We start from the raw sequence: 27,269 nt of genomic DNA, 5'->3' as shown, positions 1-27,269 counted from the left end.
CTCAATTCCCATATCTATAAAATTGTAGCAGTGTCTACACTGCAGACCTGTTATGAAGATTAAATGAGATAGTGTACATCCATGGTTCCCAAACTGTGTGCTGAGCCACCCTGAGGCTCTGTAGTGAACTCACTTGGGTACCACCATGAGATACATTAAACTTGTGAGGGAACACATCTTGGGTACCAGACGTAGTTAAGAGTCTCAAATCAATTTAGAATAAAAGATATGATCATATTCCAAAATAACTTCTGCCTATAGTATAGTTTGGAATGGCAACCCTGGCGGCATCGTGGTTAAGAACCATGGCTAATAATCAAAAGGTTGGCAGTTCAAATCCACCAGGAACTCCTTGGAAACCCTATGGGACCGTTCTATCCTGTCCTACAGGGTCGCTATGAGTTGGAATCAGCTTGATATCAACAGGTTTGGCTTTAGTTTTATAGTTTGGAAAAGGACCCCTGGTAGCACAATGGTTAAGCATTCAGCTGCTAATGAAAAGGTTGACAGTTCGAATCTACCAGCTATTCCACAAGGAGAAAGATATGGTAGTCTGCTTCTGTAAAGATTCCAGCACTGGAAACACTTTAGGGCAGTTCTACTTGGTCATATAGGGCTGCTATGAGTAGTAATTGACTCGACGGCAACAGGTATAATATGGAAGCTGGACTCTCTCTTCAAATACTCAGCTCTCAGTAATTAAAATTAAGGTGGTTTTCCATACCTTGGTCACGGATAGAAAGACTCAATATGGTGAAAATGTCGATTCTACCCAAAGAGATTACAGATACAATGCAACCCTGATCCAAATTCCAATGACATTTTTATTGTTTTAATTTTTATTGTGCTTCAAGTGAAAGTTTACAAAACAAATCAGGCTCTTGTACAAAAATTTATAAACACCTTTCTATATACTCCTAATTGTTCACCCCCTAATGAGACAGCACACTCCTTCCCTCCACTCTCTCTTTTCATGTCCATTCAGCCAGCTTCTGACCCTCTCTACCCTTTCATCTCCCCTTCAGACAGGAGATGCCAATATAGTCTCATGTGTCTACTTGATGCAAGAAGCTCATTCTTCCCCAGTATCACTTTCTATCCCATAGTCCAGTCCAATTCCTGTCTGAAGAGTTGGCTTTGGGAATGGTTTCTGGCTTGGGCTAACAGAAGGTCTGGGGACCATGGCCTCCAGGGCCCTTCTAGTCTCAGTCAGACCATTAACTGTGGTCTTCTTACGAGAATTTGGTGTCTGCATCCACTGCTCTCCTGATCCCTCAGGGGTTCTCGGTTGTGTTCCCTGTCAGGGCAGTCATGGGTTGTAGCCAGGCACCATCTAGTTCTTCTGGTCTCAGGCTAATGTAGCCTATCCTTTATGTGGCCCTTTCTGCCTCCTGGGCTGATAATTACCTTGTGTCTTTGGTGTTCTTCATTCTCCTTTGCTTCAGGTGGGTTGAGACCAGTTGATACATCTTAGATGGCTGCTTGCTAGCATTTAAGACCCCAGATGCCACTCTCCAAAGTGGGATGCAGAATATTTTCTTAACAGATTTTATTATGCCAATTGACTTAGACGTCTCCTGAAACCGTGGTCCCCAAACCCCTGCCCCTGCTACACTGGCCTTCGAAGCATTCAGTTTATTCAGGAAACTTCTTTGCTTTTGGTTTAGTCCAGTTGTACTGACCTCTCCTGTATTGTGTGTTGTCTTTCCCTTCACCTAAAATAGTTCTTATCTACTATCTACTTAGTGAAAACCCGATCCCTCCCTCCCTCCCTCCCCCCGCAGTAACCGTCAAAGAATATTCTCTTCTCTGTTTAAACTATTTCTCGAGTTCTTATAATAGTGGTCTTATACAGTATTTGTCCTTTCGCAACTGACTAATTTCACTCAGCATAATGCCTTCCAGGTTCCTTCATGTTATGAAATGTTTCACAGATCCATCATTATTCTTTATTGATGTGTAGTATTCCACTGTGTGAATATACCATAATTTATTTATCCATTCATCTGTTGATGGGCACCGTGGTTGCTTCCATCTTTTTGATATCGTAAACAGTGCTGCAGTGAACATGCGTGTGCATATATCTGTTTGTGTAAAGGCTCTTATTTCTCTAGGATATATTTCAAGGAGTGGGATTGCTGGATCGTATAGTAGTTCTATTTCTAGTTTTTTAAGTAAGCACCAAATCGATTTCCAAAGTGGTTGTACCATTTTACATTCCCACCAGCAGTGTATAAGTGTTCCAGTCTTTCCATAACCTCTCCAACATTTATTATTTTTTGTTGTTTGGATTAATGCCAACCTTGTTGGAGTGAGATGCAATCTCATTGTAGTTTTGATTTGCATTTCTCTAATGGCTAATGATTGTGAGTATTTCCTCATGTATCTGTCAGCTACCTGAATGTCTTCTTTACTTAACCGGACATTTAACCAATGGCATTTTTTAACAAGATGCAGAAAAAAAAATTACCAACTTCATACGGAAAAGGAAGGGGCCCTGGTTAAGTAAACCATTACTGAAGAAGAACAAAGTGAGAGGCCTCACACTACCTGATTTTAGAACTTATTATACTGCCACAGTAGTCAAAACAGCCTGGTGCTGGTATGACAACAGATACATAGACCAATGGGACAGAATTGAGAATCCAGACATAAATCCATCCACATATGAGCAGCTGATGTTTGACAAAGGCCCAAATCCAGTTAAATGGGGAAAAGACAGTCTTTTTAACAAATGGTGCTGGTATAACTGGATATCCACCTGCAAAAAAATGAAACATGACCCATACCTCACACCATGCACAAAAACAAACTCAAAATGGATCAAAGACCTGAATATAAAATCTAAAACAATAAAGATCATGAAAGAAAAAATAGGGACAATGCTAGGAACCCTCCTACACGGCATAAACAGAATACAAAACATGACTAACAATACACAAACTAGAAAAGAAACTAGATAACTGGGAGCTCCTAAATATGAAACACTTATGCTCATCAAAGGACTTCACCAAAAGAGTAAAAAGAGAACCTACAGACCACGAAAAAACTTTTGGTTACGACATATCCGATCAAGGTCCAATCTCTAAAATTTACAAATACTGTAAAACCTCAACAACAAGAAGGCAGATGGCCCAATTAAGAAATGGGCAAAGGATATGAATAGGCACTTCACCAAAGAAGACATTCAGGTGGCTAACAGATATATGAGGAAATGGTCGTGATCATTAGTCATTAGAGAAATGCAAATCAAAACTACAATGAGATACCATCTCACCCCAACAAGGCTGGCATTAAGCCAAAAAACACAAAATAATAAATATTGGCAAGGTTGTAGAGAGACTGGAACACTTACACACTGCTGATGGGAGTGTAAAATGGTACAACCACTTTGGAAATCGATTTGGTGCTTCCTTAAAAAGCTAGGAATAGAAGTACAATATGATCCAGCAATCTCACTCCTTGGAATATATCCTGGAGAAGTAAGATCCATCACATGAATAGCTATATGCACACCCATGTTTACTGCAGCACTGTTTACAATAGCAAAAAGATGGAAGCAACCTAGGTGCCCATCAACAGACGAATGGATAAATGAATTATGGTATATTCACAGAATCGAATACTACGCAAACATAAAGAACAACGATGAATCTACGAAACATCTTATAACATGGACGAATCTGGGAGGCATTATGCTGAATGAAATTAGTTAGTCACAAAAGGACAAATATTGTATGAGACCATTATTATAAGAACTCAAGAAAAGGTTTAAACACAGAAGAAAACATTCTTTGATGATTACAAGGGTGGGGAGGGAGGGAGAGGGGAATTGACTAGATAGTAGACAAGAATTATCTTAGGTGAAGGGAAAGGCAACACACAATACAGGAGAAGTCAGCACAACTCTACTAAACTGAAAGCTAAGAAGTTTCCTGAACACAACCAAACACTTTGAGGGACAGAATAGCGGGGGGGGGGGGGGGGAACCATGGTTTTGGGAGATATATAGGTCAATTGGCATAACAAAATTTATTAAGAAAATTTTCTACATCCCACTTCAGAGAGTGGCACCTGGGGTCTTAAAAGCTAGTGTGTGGCCACCTAAGATGCATCAATTGGTCCCAAACTACCTGGAGCAAAGAAGAATGAAGAATATCGAAGACACGGGGAAAATATTAATTAGCTCAAGAGACAAAAAGGGCCACATAAACCGCAGACTCCATCAGCCTGAGACGAGAAGAACTAGTTGGTGTCCAGTTACCCCCAGTGACTACCCTAACAGGGAACACAACAGAGGGTCCCTGATGCACCAGGAGAAAAGTAGAGTGCAGAACTCAAATTCACATAAAAAGACCAGACATAGTGGTCTGACTGAGACTAGAAGAACCCCAGAAGACATGGCCCCCAGACTCTGTTAACCCAGAATTAAAACCATTCCTGAATAACTCTTCAGATAAAGATTAGACTGGTCTATAAAATAATACTCGTGAAGAGTGTGCTTTTTAGTTCAAGTAGACACAAGAGACTAAACGGGCAGCTCCTGTCCAGAGGCAAGATGAGAAGGCAGAAAGGGACAGGAGCTGGTTGAATGGACATGGTAAATCCGGGGTAGGAAGGGGGAGTGTGCTGTCACATTATATGGATAGCAACTAGAGTCACATAACAATATGTGTATAAATTTTTGTATGAGAAACTAACATAAGCTGTAAACTTTCACCTAAAGCACAATTACAAAAAGAAAAAAAAATTAGAATGGTTTTCCTGCCTTGTTTGCACATCAGCTCTCAGCTGAGAGCCATGAACTTCTACCTGATGGAAGCATGTCAGTCTTTGATGTGCCTTCTTTTCCCATGACTGTAATCACTAAGTGCAAACAGTTTTTGAAGCACATTTAAAACAACCTTTTGTTCTTGGTTTTGTTGAATACGGAATTTTGATAGTAGGAAGACAGGTTTACTGAGCACTTTATTATTCAAGTCATAAACTAGAACTTTTGTCTGCTGCTTTACTTGCCTTTTTTTTTAAATTTTAAATCAGGTCAGTTTCTTACCAGTCTCAAGATGTTCTGATTTTTATTATTCGCTTTGGTTTTTGGCTCTCTGACAATTCCATTGCAGGTATAAAATAAGACTGATAATTCATTCACTCTCTTTGCCACCGCCTCCTTCTCCCTAACCCAAGTATATCAATCTGTCACAAGTAGCTTCGTTTTGGTCCAAAAGGCATTGACGATATAACAGTCGTTTAAGTACATATGGCTAAGAAAAATGTTAGGGAAAGGTATATTGTTTCCCATTCATCCTTTTTCCTAATTTGAAAGGAAGGAGGAGTGGGGGAGGGGAAGGGTCTCACATGGAGGTTTATGGTTTTGACGAGGGTTAATTTACTGGTGTACAAGCCTCACCCAGAGTAATTTCAGCCAATGGGGACTCACCCTGATGAGGTAACGCTTTTAGCCATGCTTCATTGGTTGCTCGTCTTCTTCTTTGGTGTTCTCCCAGAGGCTGGATAGTGAAATGAGCTCGTTTTAGGGATATTGGGAGCTTTTTTCCCCAGCTCTACAGAATCTTCCAGAAGCACAGCTGGTGCATAAAGTTGCTGGAAATAAGCCATGCTTGGAGACGTACTTGGAGTCACCCAGGACAAAAACAGTTTTCTATTCTTGAACAATTAGACGTCCTGCAACTCTGAGTCCACTCTTCTGCCTGGGGCTGTAAGAGTGTCTTCTTGTCGGGCACTTTATTCCCATCCCTTTGTTAGCTCTCAGAGTTCTCAGCACTGAGTACGTGAGTGCGATGTGGCTGACGCTAAACCCTGAGGAACTGAGAAAAAAGCTTGCCTGTCTTTTGATGTGGTGAAAAACTAGTGAAACTGTGCAGTATAGACTAGTAAGTAAGCACAAATAAGCCCCTGTGTACCTTGGTTATTGCATAATCCATCCCTGCATCCAGGGACCTTGGGACCCAGGAGTGTTTCACTTCTTAACCCTCCTTGGTATGTGAGTAGTAACACTGGCTGTGAGTCAGCCTAATTGCTTCTTTAGCTCCCCCACAAAGATCCAGGGGTGATAGAAACTGGGGCTTCTTTCCAGCCACCTTTCTTCTGTCCATTGCTATCTACCTCCAGTCTGGGAAACTATTGTTTGCATTGTAGTGGCAGGTGTGGGTCTTTTGACAAAGAAACAACTTTTTACCTATGTCCCCGAATGAGCTTCAAGGGCCAATGGTCCTGCTTTCATGTAAAAATCTTGGGAAGGAGGGAGGAGGCATCAGGTTGTAGACTATGTACAGATAGGGAAACTGAAGCTAGGAACATAAAGTAATTGTGGGTAGGGTGGCAGTAGTAGGCAACTGCTTCTCTCTTGACATCCAGGCTAGTCTTTGCCCATAAACTAATGTTCCATTTCACATTCTAAGAATTAGACAACAAAGAAGAAATAGGGCACACCCAGTATGGCTGAACTCTCTGAAAAAGAGGTAGACATTTAGGTACATAAATGGGACCCTATAATCACATGGGAAAAATTGGTAGATGTGTCTAAAAAAGAACTGAAGCAGAATAGATTCTGTGGATTCTGAGAGGTGAGCGTAACAGCATTTCAAAGGTAAACAGAGAGGCTTGAGCAGTTCTGGGCTAGTAACTGAAAGGTTGGAGGTTCAATCCACACAGCAGCATTGCAGAAGAAAGGCCTGGAGATCCACTTCTATAAGATTACAACCACTGAAGGAATCTTATGGAGTACAGTTCCACTTTGACACACATGGGGTCACTATGAGTTGGAACTGACTCAGTGGCAATGGGGTGTTCTGTGGAGCACGTGATCAGTCTGATTTGAAACATAATTTAGTTGTACCAGTGCTCCGCCCCTCACGATTAAGCTTCACAGAATGAGATTCTGGGAGTTGAGAGGAATGTAATTTTATTCCATCCTGCTATGTAATCCTGTGAAAGTGGCTTGATTTCTGTGACCTAGTCTATATGTCTTGAACCAGGAGAATCACCCTGAATTTGAAGGATGATTTTGTGAGTGAAAGTGTTTAAGTCTAAAAGGCTGGAGATAGCATTTAAGACTCCAATAATATTGTCTGAAGCATCCTGAAACTAACCCAACCCAGGCTCCCACCCATGATAAAGGTCTTCTCTTCCTCCCTCCCTGCCATGGCTCCCTCTTAAACTGACAGAAATCTGGTGGTCCCTATGATAAATCTATAGGAAACAACAAGAGACCAGGAAGAAAAGGAATAAAAAGCAGGAAGCTTCCAGATTGAATCTGCAATTGTAATACAGTATGTGTGTTTACAGGATGAATCAGATAATACATGTGAAAGTGCTCTGTAAGCTGTAACATGATAGTGAAAGTGATTATCACTCCCCAAAAGAACAGAAACGATGTACTATTCATCTCTGGACCTCCAGCGCCCAGCCCTGTTGAAACCCATTGCAGATGGGTCGATTCCAACTCACAGCGACCTTACAGGACACAGTTGAACTGCCCCATAGGGTTTCCAAGGATCCGGTGCCTGGCATATAAGCCTTTGGTTTTTGTTTTTTCACTTTTATTATTGGAAAATTTTAATTATTCAGAAGTACAAAGAATAGTATAACCTGTTTCCATGTACCCATCATCCCATTTCAAACTATTACCAACTCATTACATAGCCGTTTGTTTTTGGAGGAAAGGAAGGGAGTTTGGCAGCTCCTTAAACATAATTTGCCTCATTCTCCTTTTCTTTAGAAGATTATGATCGATACAAACAATTCAGTTGGAAAATCACATTTCCTGTACTTCCGACGAGGTTAATTACATTTCAGAAAAACAGAGGTGAAATTGTTAGGGACACCTCCCTTACATTCTTGGTTATTTAATAAAAGAATTATAAAATTATCATTTTGATTTTATAAAGAGCAGAGCATCAAACTGACTACTCATATCAGGGATTAAAAATTTGCATAGCCTCAGAGTTTTTCCTTTTTTTTTTAATTGCAGCATTGGCTTGTGGGTGTTGAGAGGTGAATAGAAACCATCCCAGTCCCTAGGGCTGATTTCTAGGGCCATTGGCCATGTTTTCTGGCTGGAATATGGATGGAATGGGGCCAAGGTCTCCATGTTTCTTGGTGTTTCTGTTTTATTTATCTTTGACCCCTTGTCCTGTGAGTTGGTTCTTTATCTCTAAGGACACAGATAATAAGCAGCCAAGTCTGGTATGTTTGTCTTAACAGCCTTTGGGTAGTTTTTGACCTTTTCTACCCAGGAAGAGCAGCCTGGTGAAAAGCTCACCATTGGTCAGATTGAGATGGGCATCTACAGGGCTGGGAGTGTCTGGGTGAGTCATTTCCCTTTGGGATTTTCAAATTTGGAGAAAACAAGGCTCTCTGGTATAGTGATATAGTAGAGAAAGTACAACTTTAGAGTAAAAAAGACCAGGGTTTGAATTTTATCTCCATATGTTTCTCATATTTCTCATCTGCAAAATGGGTTGTTTTGAGAATAATGTTTGTTAGAGTACCCAGTACAGCGGCTGCAACATAGGCAAGTGCTCAATACATAGTAACTTGGTGGTACAGTGGTTAAATGTTCAGCGGCTAAACATAAGGTCGGCAGTTTGAATCCACCAGTCATTCCACAGAATGATGTGGCAGTTGCCTTCCATAAAGATTACAGCCTTAGAAACACTATGGGGCACTTCTATTCTGTCCTATGGGGTCGCTGTGAGTTGGAATCGACTTGACAGCAATGGTTTTTTTTTGACTCTCATAATAAAATGAGGAAGTTGTAAGCAGAAAAATAGGGAATGGAGTTGCGCAGGTTATTCACTGAATAAGAAATACAAATGGCAAGGAAGTATATACTCAACCTCATTTGTAATTAGGGAAATGAGAGTTAAATGATGTGGTATCATTTTTTTTTTTTTTGCTCATCAGAGTGGCAAAAAAATAAAAATATTTTTAATATCCATTGTTGGTTAAAGTTTAAGCAAGTAGGCACTCTCATATACTGCTATTGTGGGCATAAATTTATAAAATCTCTTTGGAGGTAGGTTTGGTAGTGTCCATCAGAATTTAAATGTGCTACTCTTTAACTCAGCAGTTTTGTTTCTAAGGATCTGTTCCATACAAATATACCCATGAATATACAAGCAGTTATTGGAGCAGTGTTTTTAATAGAGAAAACTGGAAACCACAGAAATTTGCTAATATGGACAGATTTCTATAGAATATTAACTGTATAAAGCATATTACAGAACATTATTGTATGATCGCATTTATGTTAAGAAAAATCATTGTGTGAGTGTGTATTTTATAAACATACGAAAAAAGTTTGGGAGGATATACACTGAAGAATGTTTACTTTTGGGCAGAGGAATAAGATTAGAAGTGAAGGGAGAATTTTGCTTTTTATTCTTTATTCTAAATTATTTGAATTTTCATAACGATCACATATTATTTTTGTATTTTAAAGAAAACAATTAAAAAGAGTGGTGGTGATGAACTGGACCATCTTTAAGTCCCTCTGTAAGTACTTCTCTAGATCCAACATCATAGTTGGGTAGAGTCAAGCAGTTCTTGGGGTGGGAGGGTGGGAAGAGCTTATATTTTAGAAGCAAAGTTTCCTCTTCATGGTTTTGGGCTTGAATTATTGCAACAGTGAACCCAAGAAATCCCTTCTGAAGATTGCAGGACTGCATGGGAGTGAGGGAGAGCTGTTTCAGTACCGTTCTATCCTATTCAAGGTGCAATGTTTAGAAAGAAAGGTCCTGGGATTCTTTGAAAGGGTCAAACCAATCCCAGAGTTGCAGTATCTCAAAATCCAGGACTTCTGGGCTGGCACAGACCTTCAGAATTCATCTGTCTGCCTCTTTCCTTCCCTTCAGGTAGGCACATCAGATTTAATCAAACATGTCAGATCCCTAATGGTAAAACTTCTCTTTAGGTCGCAGAGAGATTTCTTGGACTACAGGTGCATACAGACTTCTCTGTGGTTTGTGCATTTAGGTCCCACCACTGTATAAAATCCACCACTTGTCTGTCACTTTGTTGTACTGTGCTGGCTTGCATGTTGCTGTGATGCTGGGAGTTATGCCACTGGTATTTCAAACACCAAAAGGGTCACCCATGGTGGACAGGTTTCAGCAGAGCTTCCAGACTAAGACAGAGTGGGAAGAATGACCTGGTGATCTACTTCTGAAAAACTAGCCAGTGAAAAACCTCATGGATAGCAGCAGAACATTGTCTGATACAATGCTGGAAGATAAGCCCCTCAGGTTGGAAGGCACTCAAAACATGACTGGGGAAGAGCTGCCTCCTCAAAGTAGAGCCAACCTTAGTGACATGGATGGAGTAAAGCTTTCGGGACCTTCATTTGCTGATATGGTATGACTCAAAATGAGAAGAAACAGCTGCAAATATCCATTAATAATTGGAATGTGGAATGTATGAAGTATGAATCAAGGAATACAAGAAGTTGTCAAAAATAAAATGGGATGCATTGGCCATTTTGAATTGGACCATCATATGGTCTACTATGCCGGGAATGACAAACTGAAGTGGAATGGCATCGCATCCATTGTCAAAAACAACATTTCAAGATCTACCCTGACATACAACACTGTCAGTGATAGGGTAATACCCATATGCCTACAAGGAAGACCAGTTAATACGAGTATTATTCAAATTTATGCACCAACCACTAATGCCAAAGATGAAGAAATTGAACATTTTTTACCAAATTCTGCAGTCTGAAATTGATCAAGCATGCAATCAAGAGGCATTGATAATTACTGGTGATTGGAATGCAAAAGTTGGAAACAAAGAAGGATGAGTAGTTGGAAAATATGGCCTTGGTGATAGAAACGATGCCAGAGATTATATGATAGAATTTTGCAAGACCAAAGAATTCTTCATTGCAAATATCTTTGTTCAACAACATAAACGGTGACTATGCACGAGGACCTTGCCAGATGGAATTCACAGGAATCAAATCAACTACATCTGCAGAAAGAGACGATGGAGAAGCCCAATATCATCAGTCAAAACAAGACTGAGGCCAGCTGTGGAACAGACCATCAATTGCTCATATGTGAGTTCAAGTTGATGCTGAAGAAAATTTGAACAAGTCCATGAGAGCCAAAGTACGACTTTGAGTATATCCCACCTGAATTTATAGACCATCTCAAGAATAGATTTGATGCATTGAACACTAATTACTGAAGACCAGATGACTTGCGGGATGACATCAACAACATCATACATGAAGAAATCAAAAGGTCATTAAAAAGCTAGGAAAGAAAAGACCCAAATGGATGTCAGAAGATACTCTGAAGCTTGCTCTTGAATGTAGAGTAGCTAAAGCGAATGGTGAAGAAAAACAGCTGAACAGAAGATTTCAAATGGCAGCTAGAGATGACAAAGTAAAGTATTATATAATGAAATCTGCAAATACCTGGGCTAGAACACCAAATGGGTAAAACATGCTCAGCATTTATCAGGCCAAAAGAACTGAAGAAAAAGTCAAGCCTTGAGTTGTAATACTGAAGGATTCTGTGGGAAAAAACTGAAAGACACAGGAAGCATCAAAAGAAGATAGAAGGAATGCAGAGTTACTATACCAAAAAAGAATTCGTCAATGTTCAACCATTTCAGTAGGTAGCACATGATCAAGGATCAATGGTACAGAAGTAAGACATCCAAGTTACACTGAAAGCGCTGGTGAAAAACAAGGCTCCAGGAGCTGATGAATACCAGTTGAGGTATTTCAACAAATGGATGCAAGCGTTCACTTGTCTGTGCCAAGAAATTTACAAGACAGCTACCTGGCCAAGCAACTGGAAGAGATCCATATATATGCCTATTCCAAAGAAAGGTGATCCAACGGAATGCAGAAATTATCAAGCAATATCATTATTATCAGATGCAAGTAAAATTATGCTGAAGATAATTCAAAAACGGTTACAGCAGTACATCAACAAGGAGCTGCCAGTAATTCAAGCCGGATTCCGAAGAGGATAAAGGATGAAGGATATCATTGCTGATGTCGGATGGATCTTGGCTGGAAGGAGAGAATACCAGAAAGATGTTTACCTGTGTTTTATCGACTGTGTAAAGGCATTCAACTGTGTGGATCACAACAAATTATGGATAACATTGGGAAGAATAGTAATTCCAGAACACTTAATTGTGCTCATGCAGAATCTGTACATAGGCCAAGAGGCAGTTGTTCAAATAGAACAAATGGATCCTGCATGGTTTAAAGCCTGGAAAAGTGTGTGTCAGGGCTGTATGCTTTCACCATACTAATTCAATCTGTATGCTCAGCAAATAATCCGAGAAGCTGGGCTGTATGAAGAAGAACGCAGCATCAGGAATGGAGAGAGGCTCATTAACCACCTGTAATATGCAGATGACACAACCTTGCTTGCTTAAAGTAGCGAAGAGAGCTTGAAGCACTTACTGACGATCAAAGACCACAGCCTTCAGTACGGATTACACTTCGACATAAACAAAACAAAAATTCTCACAACTGTACCAATAAGTAACCTCATGATAAATGGAGAAAATATTGAAGTTGTCAAGGAATTCATTCTGTTTGGATCCACGATCAATGTCCATGGAAGTAGGAGTCAAGAAATCAAATGCTGCATTACATTGGGCAAATCTGCTACCAAAGACCTCTTTAAAGTGTTATAAAGCAAAGATATCAGTTTGAGGACTAAGGCGCACCTGATCCAAGCCATGGTATTTTCAGTTGCCTAATATGTGTGCAAAAGCTGAACAACAAATAAAGATGCAAAAGCTGAACAACAAATAAAGAAGACTGAAGAATTGATGCACTTGAACTGTGGTGTTGGTGAAGAATACTGAATACACCATGAGCTGCTAGAAGAACGAACAAATTTGTTTTGGAAGAAGTACAACCAGATGTTCCTTGGATGTGAAGATCGTGAGACTTTGTTTTGTGTACTTTGGACATGTTATCAGGAAGGACCAGTCCCTGGAGAATGATATGATGCTTGGTAAAGCAGAGGGTCATCGAAAATGAGGAAGACCCTCAGCGAGATGGATTGATACACTGGCTGCAACAATGGGCTCAAATGTAGCAAGGATTGTGCGGATGGCGCAGGACCGGGCAGTGTTTCATTCTGTCGTACACAGGGTCGCTATGAGTTGGAACAACAACACTGTATACAATATTTATAAAAATATATATAATACCCATTTTTGGTAAAAGTCTAAACATAAATTCATAAAGTTGCTTTGGAGTAGGTTTGGTAAGAAAACAGGCAAAACCTCTTATTTAAGATAGGAATAGGAGCTGAAAGAAGGGGAATCCTGCTTTCCTGCTCATGGGTAATTAATGAAGCATAACTAATATCCTTCAGAACTCCTTGATTTTTCCACGTACACAGAGGACCGACATACTAGTAAAGGTCTGCATGGGGTGCGCCGGCATTACATTTCGTCTTGTTGCTGAATATTTGACATTTTTATTGTGAACAATATCATCTATACAAAAGAGAGTATATAATATATATACACAATTTAGAAAATGATTATGAAAAACAAACCCTATGTACCCTTACCCAGCTTGAGAAGCAGAATATCACAAAACCTTGAAAGGTCCCTGGCCAGGCTGCGAGCAGATACAGTTTGGGCACTGTACAAAGGTGCCTTGCAATGGCAGGGTGGGGAGTAGGGTAGAGGAGTACGCCTCCACCTGGACGATAAGGCCTTTTCCTTCCATACAATGGCACCATCTGCTGTCAGACTGTGAACCCATTGGGCTGCACCCACCTAGTGGGAATGTCTTCTTCTAAGTCATCTGTCTGGAGAAGGAGCCTTTTTCTAGTTCACATAGAGTCTGCTTCTTGGCCAGTGCAGCCACGTTCATGGGGGTACCACTCGTATGCTTCATACTCTCCATTAGAAGTAACGACTATACTGGTTTGGATTAATTATTCCCTTGTTTTTCTCTAGAGTTTTACCACATGTATGTATTTTTTTTTTTATGCATGTATTCCTAAACTATCTACCGCTCCTTTTTCCTTCCTAAAATGCCATTTGCCATTGTATTAGGTTTTTATTATTACTGTAACAAATTACTGCAAATTTAGTGGCTTAAAACAACACAATTACTGCCAGTTGAATGGAACAGGGAATACAGGGTGGAGAGGAAGAGTGTGCTGTCTCATGAGGAGGAGAGCAGCTAGGAGTACACAGCAAGGTGTGTATAACTTTTTGCATGAGAGACTGACTTGATTTGTAAACTTTCACTTAAAACACAAAAAATATATAAATTTAAAAAACAAAACAAAAACAACACAATCACTATCTTATAGCTCTGTAGGCCAGAAGTCTGACGTGGGTTTCACTGGGCTAAAATCAAGGTGCTAGCAGGGCTCTTTGGAAAAATTTAGGAGCTCTAGGGGAGAATTTGTTTCCTTGCCTTTTCCAGCTTCTACAGGCTGTCCCCATTCCTTAGCTTATGGCCCCCTTCCATCTTTAAAACCGCAATGGCTGGTTGAGTCAGACTCTGACCTTTCCCTTCTGCCTTCCTCTTCCATTTATAAAGACTGTTGTGATTACATTGGGCCCAGTCAAAATCCAGGGTAATCTCCTGTCATGGACTGAATTATGTTCCCCCCAAAATGTGTGTATCAATCGGGCTGGGCCATGATTCCTGGTATTGTGTGATTTTCCTATATGTTGTAAACCCTGCCTTTATGATGTTAATGAGGGAGGATGGGCGCAGTTGTGTTAGTGAGGCAGGACTCAGTCTATAAGATTGGATTGTGTCTTGACACAGTCTCTTAAGATAAATAAGAAGTGAGCAAAGAAACAGGGGACCTCATACCAACAAGAAAGCAGTGCTGGGAGCAGAGTGTGTTCTTTGGACCCGGGGTCCCTGCGCAGAGCAGGTCCTAGTCTAGGGAAACATTGATGAGAAGGCTGACAGAGACAGAGAGCCTTCCCCTGGAGCTGATGCCCTGAATTTGGACTGTTAGCCTACTTTACCCTGAGGAAATAAATTTCTCTTTGTTAAAGCCATCCACTTGTGGTATTTCTGTTACAGCAGCACTAGATGACTAAGACATCTCCCTATCTCAAAATTAGTTGATTAGCAACCTCAATTCCCCTTTACCATGTGACCTAACATATTCACAGGTTCCAAGGAGTAGGATGTGGGCATCTTTGGCAGGGGTAGGTGACATTATTCTGCCTACCACTGCCATCTTTACATACTCCTTTGTTGCATGCTTGTTCTGACTACCATCTAAAATTATGTATCATCCTTTGTTTCTTTTTACAAATAGCTCATCCTATATTTGTCAAATCTGAGTTGTTTTCTGAGAGAGTGATAAGAATAAATGCCCTTATTATGATATAATGACAGCAGGTGGATACAAAGGGACTATTCAATGTATTCTCTGGACATTAAACTCTGGGCATTTATCAACAGCTCCAACTTGAGCTTTAGGAGCAAACTAATTTGAATACTACCATTTAAGCTCCTTGTTGTTTCCAACTGTTTAAATTGCAAGATAAATACATGTACAAAAAGGGCAAAAAGCACAAATTTACAGTATAAAGTAAACACCTGTATAACCACCATTCAATTCAAGAAATAGAACACTGACAACCTCTCTTCTCCAATGTTCTCCTCATGGCTCTTTTTTTTTTTTTTTTTAATCACATATCCCCTACCTCCCCTTATATATCAAACCACTATCCTGACTTTTATGGTAATCAGTTGCTTGATTTTTCTTGGCAATTTTGCCACCTAGGTATGAACCTCTAAATAATATAGTTGAGTTTTGTCTGATTTTGAACTTTGCATAGAAGAGTCAGACTGTATGTTTCTTTTGCATTTTGTTTGTAAAATACAAGCATGCCATTACCTGTACGTGTAGGTCTAGTTCATTCATTTTTCATTGCTGCCTAGTGTTTCACTGTATGGTCCATTCTTCTATGGCTAGAATTTTGTATTGTTTCTAATTTGGGGCTATTACATTAATGCAGCTATGAGCATATTTGCATATGTATTCTGGTACATACGTGCACGTGGTTCTCCAGGGTGTATACGGAGCAGTGGAACCGCTGAGTTATAAGAGTTTTTATGTCTTTAACTTTAGTAGATAATATTAAACTGTCTTCCAGGGTAGTTGTATGAATTTACACTCCTACCAGCAATGAATGAGAGAGTCTCTTGCTCTATATCCTTGCCAACAGTTGGCATTGTTGGGCTTATTAATTTTAGCCATTATGGTGGGTATATTGTGGCAGATGTATAGTTGTATTCAATTTTAGTTTGCTTTTCCCTGATAACTGATAAGGTTGAATATTTTTATACATTTATTGGCCATTTGGATTTCGTCTTTTGTGCAGTCCCTATGAGAAAGTTATTTTGTGCAATTTTATGTGGAATTGTCTTTTTTTATTTTTAACTTATTTCTAGGAGTTCTTTACATAATATGGACAATAGTCCTTTTTGGGTTGAATGTTTTATAAATATTTCAGTTCTCTGGCTTGATTTTCACTCTTTTTATGTTGTCAAATTTAACGTAGCTAAATTTAGTGATCCTTTCTCTCTGGCTGGAGTCCTTGGGTGGTATAAACAGTTAATGTGCTTGGCTGCTATCTGAAAGGTTGGAGGTTTCAGTCCACCCAGAAGTGCCTTGGAAGAAAAGCCTGGCAGTCTACTTCCAAAAAATTAGCCATTGAAAACCCTATGGTGCACAGTTCTACTCTGACATACATGGGCTCACCATGAGTCAGAATTGACTTGACAGCAACTGCTTTCCCTGTGGGTACAGGGTTTGTGTTTTGTTTAACAAGATCATTAAGATATTTTTCTATATTATCTTTCTTTTCTTAAAATCTTGTTTTAAAATATCCTTTTTATTGTGAAACATTCATATAGAAAAATGTCCCAAAGATATAGACAACTAAATAATTTAGTACATAGCAAACAGCCATATAATCACCACTCAAATCAAAACGGAGAACATTGTGAGCACCCACAAGAGCCTATTCTGACACTTAGGGACATTTAGGCTGAACTTAAGCTTATCAAACAATAAGTGGGAGCCTCTCGTGCCATGGGCATAATTAGACTGTGTTCACCACAAGGCAGGAATCATGTGTTCAATGTGTTCACTGCTGTGTCTCCAGTGCTTAACACAGTACCTGGCACATAGTAGGTGCTCAGTAAGTATTTTTTAGTGTATGAATGAGTAAGAAGTATCCCAGTGTTCTAATTTATGATACATATAAAGCAAACAAGAAAAAACAAATAATAAAACCTTATTAAAAATTTGGTTAAACTATGGGCCATTTTCTTTTCTGAAGAGTGTTTTTAGAGTACTTGTTTTCAGTAAGATGCTTGTTTAGGACACAGACAATGCCATACTCTAATAGTGATAATAAGACACATGCATAATAACTATAACATTTCTCCTTCGTGTACATATATTGGCTTCTCTTTCACTATGAAATCCTAACATAGGAGTATGAGCTTTTATGCTCGAGTGTCTTGGAGATTGGGAAAATGAAATGTTTCTGTAAATCATTACACTGTTGTCTTTAGTGGGACAGAGCAGTCAGGTGTGAATGTTTAGCAAAAATATGGTTTAGTTAGATTGCCATATGCAAAGCCCTGGGCTTCAGTTTGCCACAGGAAGTGTGGTCCTAATGAGGGCAGTCTGAGATAGAGCCTGGCTGGTTAAATGGTAGGAAGGCCCAAGGCCTAAGGCCCCTAAGGAAGAGGTAGGATATGTAGAATGGTTAGACTGTACTACTTGGGTTTGTGGCTAAAAGAACAGCAGAAGACTCATGGTTTTGTAAAGGTCATAATCTTATTGAATCCTGGAGCATTTTTTTTTTTTTCCTACATGGATACAGGGAGAGGGGAAAGAAGAAGGGGGAAAGAGGGTATCTATTCTTACCTTTTTTTTTAAAAAAAACAACAGAAATTCTGATTGTGGAAAAAATATCCAGTTAATTATAGAAATTTAATCAAGAAACTAAAACAACTTAGTCTTATAGCTGATGATAACATTGGCTCACATTGTCATACAATGAATTCCAAGTTGTTGGGCTAAAAATGTGGTCTTGGCAAAGATGAGAGGTACTGTCAATTGTTCCAGCTCCCCAAACTGGATGTGACTGGCACCAGTGGCTGTGTGACTGTATACAGAAGCTGAAATCAACATTATGTTAACTTTGGTTCTATTCCAAAAACATTCTATTCCAGAGGTATGTAAGACGAAGGTTTCTGTCAGGGCAGGGATCATAATTATATCCTCTAGCACAATGCCTGGCCCGTAATAGTTGCTCAAGAAATATGTGCTGCATAAATAAATGGCACAAAGGTTACTTTGGGTTGCTATGATCAGAACAGTATATGCCATTATTTTGGATGTTGGCGTGGAATGTGAACACCCTGGAACAGTTTCTTCTCTTTGCAGCTAGTAATATTTCTCTGTTTATGAAGAACACACATTCTTGTATACTGGCACAATGGTTCCAGGGAAAGTGGTAGAGATTTCCATTGCACTCCTCAGAACAGCCGGTGACACCACTCCTTAATGGTGAGTTGCTTCTCCTTTATCAGAAGGTTTCAACTTTGTTGGGTTTTTAGTCCTTTCTTTCTTCCCGGTAGAGATGAGTACTTGAAGAAAGAGAAAATTAATTAGCCGAGTTTGATTGAATGTGATAGAATTTTAGTGCTCTCAGAGAGTCAGAGTAGTTACTACCTCATCTCCCTTGCGCAGTTATTTTTTCCTGCACAAGACTAGATATATCTTCCCATCCATCATGTCTTTTTCTACAAGTGGGGAGTGTAAACATGGTTCTAACTAGGGAGGAGGTGTGTTTGTACAGTGAAGCCCATGAGAGCCAGACTTGACCGGACTGCCTTGTTTTTCTGGGTCTTGCAAGTTTTCAGCCTTTGACAGGATGCAGTCTTACCACTTTTCTATCACTTGTTTTAGTGGAAAATATTTGAGTTTTCCTTCTATGACAGGTTTCCACATTATACCAGTTCTGGCTTTCACAGGTTTACTGTATTTATTGTAATTCACAAGGTTCAGAAGATCTTAAAAACAGCTGCAAGTGTTTGGGGGTTGTTGGTTTTCATTTAGAAATAAATGGGCAAGTATTGAGCAACTCCTGCAAAGAAAAGTTTCCACATGGGACCTCATCCTTAGTAATAAAAATCTAGATACGATGGCAAAACATTTTCAGAGACTTCTTTAGGCCTCCAAAAGCAGCATGGGAGAGGATAGTGAAAAAATTGTAGTATACAGCTTATGGAATACTTTTATGCATATAAAGTATTTAAATATTATTTTTCCTATTTTCATTTACTCTAAGGTGCTATTAGGTTAAATAACTTGACCAGAGTTACATGGCTAGTAAGTGGTAGAGCTAGAGCTCAAATATAGGTTTTCTTATTTCAAGTTCAATGTTTTTATTTTAAGTCCAGCCTGGTCTTATGGTTTGTGTTTGACTGCTCACCCACCCAGCAGTACCGTGGAAGAAAAGGCCTGGTGATCTGTTCCCGTTAAGATTATAGCCAAGAAAACTATGGAGCAGTTCTACTCTGTAACCGATGGGGTCACCATAAGTCAGAATTAACTTGACGGCAACTAACAGCAATACAACAACAGTCCAAATCCAACATTTATCAGTACTAAATGTTTGTTGTTATCTGTTTTACTTTTTAAGTGATTGGTGGGAATGGGATGTGTCCTTTTTTGCTTTTGCTGACTACTACGGCTCCAGTTCCTTATTAACTAACATTGTATTACAAAAGATAATGGCAGCCTTGACTAAACGAAAGTTAATCCATATCCTAGTACTCAAACAGCCTTGGTCAGAGATGAAGGTCAGTAAGGTGTGTAATGAGACACCTGAGTAAAGAAAGCTTCCTTATTGATGGAAGAAGAGATGGGGTCAACAGCCTGTTACATCTGGAAGAGCTGAATTCACATTAGTGACAAGGGAGGAAAGAAGTACATGTGCATTCTCTAGGAATAATGAGGGGCAAGTTGTGAAGTGACAGCTGCTCCCTGAACTCAAGTCTCACCCCAGTGACGCCTGCCACCCTGGGGAGGCAGCCATGCTGAGGTTGTCCCTGGCATTTAGACTACTGTCTGGGGTTGTAGCAAGTATACAGTGAAACCTGGGAGAACTGGAACTCCTCGACATTTCCTTATTTTTCCGAGTCTCGCACATTTTCTCCTTTTGACAGGGTATAGTCTTACCACTTTCCTATTGCTCGTTTTAGTGGAAAATCTATGTTTTCCTTCTCTGACAGCTTTCTGCCTTACACACTTTCTGGTTTTTGCAGGCTTTATTGTACATTCCTTCTACAGTGATTTGATCATGACCTTACTTTTTTTTTTTTTTTAATTTTATTGTGCTTTAGGTGAAAGTTTACAGAGCAAATTAATTTCTTATTCAAAATTTATACACAAATCGTTTTGTGACATTTGTTGTAATCCTCGGAGCGTGTCAACACTCTTTCCCAGATTTGTGTCCATTCGTCCAGTTTTCCTGTCCCTTCCTGCCTTCTCATCTTTGATTTTGGGCAGGTGTTGCCCACTTGGTCTGGTATACTTGATGGAACCAAGAAACATGTTCCTCATGAGTGTTACTGTTTGTTTCATAGGCCTGCCTAATCTTCGGCTGAAGGGTGGACTTTAAGAGTAGTTTCAGCTCTGAGTTAGCAGGGTGTCTGGGGGCCATAGTCTCAGGGGTTCCTCCAGTCTCTGTCAGACCAGTAAGTCTGGTCTTTTTTTGTGAATTTGAATTTTGTTCTACATTTTTCTCCTTTTCTGTCCAGGACCCTCTATTGTGATCCCTGTCAAAGCCGCTGGTGGTGGTAGCCGGGCACCATCTAGTTCTTCTGGGCTTAGGCTAGTCAAGGCTATGTTTCATGTGGTGCATTAGTCCTTTGGGCTAATATTTTCCGTGTGTCTCTAGTTTTCTTCGTTCTCCTTTGCTCTAGATGGAATGGGACCAATAGATGTATCTTAGCCGCTCACAAGCTTTTAAGGCCACAGATGCTACTCACCAAAATGACCTTACTTTTGAGAGGCATAAAGTGTCTGCTCAGATGTTAGGTAGAATGCTTGCTTCTCTGGGCTTTAAAAATCATTTTGCCACAAAAGGACAAATATTGTATGATCTCACTTTTATGAAGTATCTAAAACCAAAAACCAAACCCAGTGCCGTCGAGTCGATTCCGACTCATAGCGACCCTATAGAACAGAGTAGCACTGCCCCATAGAGTTTCCAAGGAGCGCCTGATGATTGGAACTGTCGACCCTTTGGTTAGCAGCTGTAGCACTTAACCACTACGCCACCGGGGTTTCCGTGAAGTATCTAGAATAGGCAAATGCATAGAGACCAAAGTTTATTAGCGGTTACCAAGGGCAGGTTGTGAGGATGCGGGGAGGAAGGGAGAGCTATTGCTTAAGGGCATTGAGCTTCTATTAAAGACAAGAAAAAGGGAAATGGATAGTGGTAATGGTTGCACAACACAGTGAATATAATTAATATCATTGAATTGAACATGTAAAAATGGTTAAAATGGCAAATGTTTTGTTACGTATATTTTACCACACAGAAAAGTTCTCTTAACACTCCTCTCCCCGTCAAAATAAGTAATCTTGCAAAGAAAGAACTGGAAAAAAATCCCACTTTGAGTAATAATTTTCCTGGCACAGCCTCACCTCCAGAGGGAGTCATAGAAACACACAGGCTTGGCCTATACAGGTCACTTCTCATCCTGGCCAAGCAGCTATCTGAAATGATGTTTATTACTCTAGTGACATATTAAAATGTGACCTCTACATGTGCAGGTAAAGCGTTTTTCGGAAAAAAGAAGAAAGAGTGATGTAATTCTGAGGCAGTTTCCTAGTGACTGCCAAGTTTAGGAATTCTATTTGTTACAAGATGTTAAATTGGAAGTTTTAACTCAAGGTTTCTCAACCTCAGCACTATTGACATTTTGGGCTAGATAATTCCTTGCTGGGGGGCTGAGTGGAGGGTACTGTCCTGTGCATTGCAGGATGTTCAGTAGTATCCTTGACCTCTACCCACTAGATTCCAATAGCATCTCCCCAGTTTTGATAACCAAAAAAATCCAGACGTTGCCCAAAAAAATCACTCCTGGTTGAGAACTACTGTTTTAACTGAAGCACCAAGATATTACAAAACAAAAGAAAAACAAAAAATCACTAAAGTGAGTTCTGAGATGGACCCCTTCTGGAAATTTCAAAGGACTTAGAAAAATGCAGGTAGATAACAGCAAGTCACGAAAGGTCAAGGAGGATTTCTTTGGGGACTGCTGCTGGTACGCTGTGAGCCTTGTGATAGGTGCCTGCCTGCCTGCCTCTGACCTCAAGCCCACTGAGAGGGGCCTTCGAAAGAACTACTCAGAGTGCTTTGAGATGTGTCTTGTGCAGTTAGAGGGACACAGTGGACCTGTGTCTTACACCTGCATGGAAAATATAGAGGAAAAGAGAAGGGCTGGCAGCTGTTTTGGCAGCAGAGCAGCAGACCGTTGAAGTTGAACTGGGGTAGGCCTGTACTCCCATGTTTGTTTGGGCACAAAATTTCGTGACAGCCTCCTGTGGACCAGGTGTGGGTCATACACAGCTGCTACTAGCCAAAATAACACCATCAGAAAAAAAGCTCCCCTTGGTCCAGATACTCTGCTTCGATTTATTGGAAAATAGTCATAATATACTTATTTAGTTTGGACAAAAAACTTTACTGCCACCTGCTGGAAAACTGTCAAAATAGATAAACAAATCTACAATGATTGGCACCTTCTAGAGAGTTTGGGGAAACCCTGGTGGCGTAGTGGTTAGGTGCTATGGCTGCTAACCAAAGCGCTGGCAGTTCAAATCCACCAGGCGCTCCTTGGAAACTCTATGAGGCAATTCTACTCTGTCCTATAGGGTCGCTATGAGTCGGAATTGACTCGACGGCAACAGGTTTGTTTTTTTTTAAGAGGGTTTGAGTCTACCCAGAGGTGCCTTGGAAGAAAGGCCTAGTGATTAACTTCTGAAAAGCCAGCCATTGAAAAACCCTATGGAGCACAGTTCTACTCTGACACATGGGATTGGCATGAGTTGGAGTCAACCTAATGGCAACTGGCTAGGGTTATGGAACCCTGGGTAGTGCAAATGGTTAACACCCTTGGCTGCTAACCCAAAGGTTGGAGGTTGGAGTTTTATCCAAATATGCCTTGGGATAAAGGTCTGATGATCTAACTTCTGAAAAATCTGCCATTGAAAAACCTATGGAACATAGTTCCGCTCTGACGTACACAGGGTTGCCATGGGTTGGAGTTGACTCAACTGGTAGGTAGGTAGAAGGGTTATGGAAGGCACAATCTTGTACAGCCATATGGGGTGGCCCTAGGGCCACCTGCAAATGGGCCAGTGTGAGAGGTATCTTAAATCATATTTAACAGGGTCCTATACAAGATGAAAAGGCTTAAACAGACAAGAAGCTGAAGGCTGAAGAGGCAGTAAAGAACTTACAAAATTAGAGTTCTTCCACTCAGATGAAGGGAACAGTGGATAAGAAACCACCAGAGAATGGATGGTAGTGATCCCTGAACATAAAAGTATCCACAAGAAGAAAGTCAGTGTTAAACATCTGCTAGGCCTACTGAGTGTTAATCTATCACACTGAAGTAAAAGTCAAAAAAATTTCTGCTTCCCTTGCTTCCCCTCCCTTTGAGTCTGGTTAGTAAGATGGGTAAGAACTAGAAAGACCAGGCAGGCTCAGAGAGGACTATAATCCCCTCTTCAGAGTATGCTGAGACCAGCTGTCCCTAGCTGGAGAAGGGGGAAAAGTTTCAGTCTGTGTGTTTGTGACTTGATGACCAAAGGACTTTCTATTACTTATGAGGAAGCACAAAAGTCATACAACCTGCCTGAGTTTTCAGTCAGGCGCATGACATCTCTACTCCCTCTGCACAGGTTTAGAGGGATGGTGAAAGATAAAGGGTTGGTTTGTTTGTTTGAATACCCCATGAGTCCTGCATGTTGAACATACTGGTTACATATTATAAAGGATCTGGAAAAGATACCTTTCAAGGACAAGTTCTACAGAGAAAAATGGTCACTGAATCAATTTATTTGCTTTTTGAGAGCTCACATTTTGGGGTAGAGTGGATAAATGCAGGGGAGTCGCTGTCCTCTGAGAGCTTACAGTCTTGGGTTTCATACTTGAAGTAAGATACCTATTACAGTCAATTATGTCAACAAGAGCCTATGTTGCATAGGTGGGGTAGGTTCAGGAGGGTTTTTAACTCTTATGATTTTTACTGTCTTATAGTTAAGCTTTGGAAGCAATCATGTCGCCCCTGATCTCCAAGCATGAAATCACAGGTAAAATTGCCATTTAAGATGTTTAAAGAGAATTTCCAGGCTGAATACAGAGGCTGCATTGTGACTGTGTTGCTACGAAACCAGGGTCTGTCTGGTTCTCAGTTTGGCAGATTCAGAAACTTACATTTCACTTCATTCAAGTTTAATCAGGCTCTGGGAAATTAATTTGAATAAAACAACTTTGTAATTCAACCAAATGAATAGAAGATGATTTATAAACTATAACGTGAATTTATTAATTGACAAAGACTATATATTTTTTTATATACTAAGTATAATTAGTACCAGTCATGTGCCTTGGACAATGGCCTCTTGCTGGCTGTGTTAATTTACTCTGGAGACCCTTTGAAAAATTACTTGATAAATATCAGAACATGGACCTTTTTATGTTCTTAAAGGATATCCAGATTTGGTTTTCCTAGGATGTAAGCTCCATGAGGGCAGGGATCTTACTTGCTGATGTATCCTAAGAGACTAGAACAGAGCAAGCACTCAATAAATATTTGTTGAATGAATAAGTGAATCTGAATTAAGCTTTTTAACTGCCCTGATGATGGGTATTAGTGCTGCTCATTAAGCCTCGCTCCTGGACAGATACATTCTTATCCAGACTGCTGGTTCTAGACTCTTTGTGGACCCCACCCTTGTATTATGACAGCATCAACTGGGCATATGGCACTTATGTTACAGAGGATTTACTTTAGTCTCTCTAAGAGGCCATCCTGGCCTCTGTAACACATTTACAGATCATCTCATAGGGTGACTTTTTAGAAAATCTTGTCCCAAATTCTATGAGGGTTCTTGTTTTACATTTTACGGGTTACTGACTTCCGGCCCAGGCAGGTAGGGGACAACCGGATTGGGGTGGTTTATATCTTTACAGATACCCTGAGTTCTTTGGGCAGGTGTGGCTCTAAACCGCCGCTAAGGAGTCCAAAGGCAGAATACTGCATTTTACTCAGTGGAAGAATTTCAAAGCCCTCAACAGACTATAGCAAAGAAGAGACTGGCTGAATATTCACACCTTTGTGAGCCCGAGAGAATTGCAGGGTTGGTCTGGGCGGCTATGTAAGCAAGTAGACTCAGCTCAGAGAGCTCCTCATTCTTTCTGCCTCCTTTCAGCTCAGCCCCTGAAGCTCTGTTTGGTATATGAAGTTCATTGTGAGCATGTAGCCTATCGACTTTCATATTCCCAGACCCTTTCGGCGCCAAAGACTTATGTTCTCTCTGAGGTCTTCAAGTCCTTAGGCCCTTAGGTGAAGGGAAAGGGCGGGCAGGTGCAGCCTCAACGTCCCCATCTAACCCACATCGCTGGGAATGGGAACATGAGTCATCGCTCAGGTCCGCCCCAGCAGGTCTCTGTTGTCTCTGTGCTCCACCCCCTGATAAGAGCATCCCGGGTTTTTCCGACCTTCTAAGGCACAGAGAGACCAGGAGCTACCTCAGTCTTTCGGGATTTTTCCTTTATCCCTCCTACGTCCCTTCCCCAGTTTCGTTTCTCCTTCCCAACCTCCCTCAGGCCCCCGCCTGGCTTCTCGCACCCTAACTCAGAGGCCCAAATTTGGCGTAGAATAAGCACAACGGCTCTCAAACCCGCAGACTCCAATACCGCTGGCAGGCGGTATGGGGCACGGCCAGCCGCATTCACGGTGCGCTTGCCCCTCCCCCGCCCGCGGGCCTCGCCCCGCCCCTGCACGTCACGTCCGGTCCGGCCTCCGCCCGGCCTCCGCCCTCAGCTCTGCTCCCGCTTGCTGTTAGGGAGGCTCTGCGCCTCAGACGTTGCCTCCGCCGCCACTCCCGCCCCCGCTCCCGCCCCTCTCCCGCATCTCTGCCTCTGCCGCCGCTGCCGCCGGGGGGACCTGAGGGTCGCTTACCGGGCTGGCCCCGCGCCACCACCGTCGCTTCAGCAGCCTGTCAGCGGCCGCCCCGGGAGGAGGCTCGCCGGTTGCGGAGCCACTTGGGGCCTCAGTTCTCGCCCTCTTGCCGTCGCCGCGGGTCCTGGAGAAGCGGCCGCGGCCGGGGAACGGGGCACCGAGGTTCCAACGGTAGGTAAACGGGCGGGTACCCGTATCCGCGCATGCGCGTGTTGCCCATCGCCGCGGGCCCCCCCCCCAGCCCCCTAGTGCCGTGTCCCACCCGCGCCAGGCTCAAGGGCGTTGCGCTTAGAGGTGTCTGTGTCGTGGTGGTGGGGAGTCAGGGACAGTGCCCTGCATATGGGGCATTCCATGGAAAGGGTCGGCTTTCTGTTTGGTGAAAGAGGAAGGTGAAGACATGCCTCGGGGGGGGGTGTGGCAGCGGTTTTTAGCCGCTGCAGTGCGCGTGAGCGGGTGTGCCCTCTCACCTCCTAGCTCTTCCAAAGTATTAGGCACAGCAGCCTACATTTGTTTGGGGACCTCCCCTGCACACCAACCCTGCGCGGTGCCCCTGCCCACTTCCCTCATGCTGGATGCTGGACACTGAAGTTGATGCAGAAAAAAGAATGTGGTTTATTTAGGGCTCAACTGCGCCCCTTTTTAAGATCACGTGAGATGAGTGGTTGCTGACTTCCTTAAATCACCCAGAATATAGCCAAAATTGGGCTGTTGGTGCACTGAGGACTTGTCTAGAATGCGCTCCCTAGGGGCCAGGCTAGAGGGACGCTTTGTATAGCGTTAAGTTTCAGATGGGGCGCCTGGTTTCCAAAATAAGATTATAGGAAATTGAATCGGTTGGCACATTTGCCCAGGGGAATTGGTAAACTCCTTCTGGCTATAATCAATTAGAAACCAGACTGACTTTTACAGAGCAGTTGCATAATTTTATTCGGTTTCCACACACACCTTTTAATCAGTGAAAAAAGTACCCAGAGTTGGGCAG

The 27,269-nt window shown here is 41.4% G+C and overlaps 1 protein-coding gene across 5 annotated transcripts in view; it reads left to right on the top strand.

The window, feature by feature from the left end:
* Nucleotides 1–18,408: 18,408 nt before the first annotated feature.
* Nucleotides 18,409–27,269, top strand: part of FAM13B (family with sequence similarity 13 member B) — a 117,938-nt gene continuing 109,077 nt past the window's right edge. For 4 of the 5 annotated variants that reach the window (XM_049873715.1, XM_049873714.1, XM_049873713.1 and 1 more), the window contains exon 1: nt 26,132–26,458. The gene's annotated coding sequence lies outside the window, so the exon portion shown is untranslated. Of the gene's footprint in view, nt 18,588–26,131; nt 26,459–27,269 lie in introns of those variants that run through there. The other variant, XM_049873712.1, reaches the window with a different exon arrangement.

The sequence above is a fragment of the Elephas maximus genome, chromosome 2 (genome assembly GCF_024166365.1).
Source record: "Elephas maximus indicus isolate mEleMax1 chromosome 2, mEleMax1 primary haplotype, whole genome shotgun sequence".
In the NCBI taxonomy this organism is placed as follows: Eukaryota; Metazoa; Chordata; class Mammalia; order Proboscidea; family Elephantidae; genus Elephas; species Elephas maximus.
This window is presented reverse-complemented; position numbering and strand designations above follow the sequence as displayed.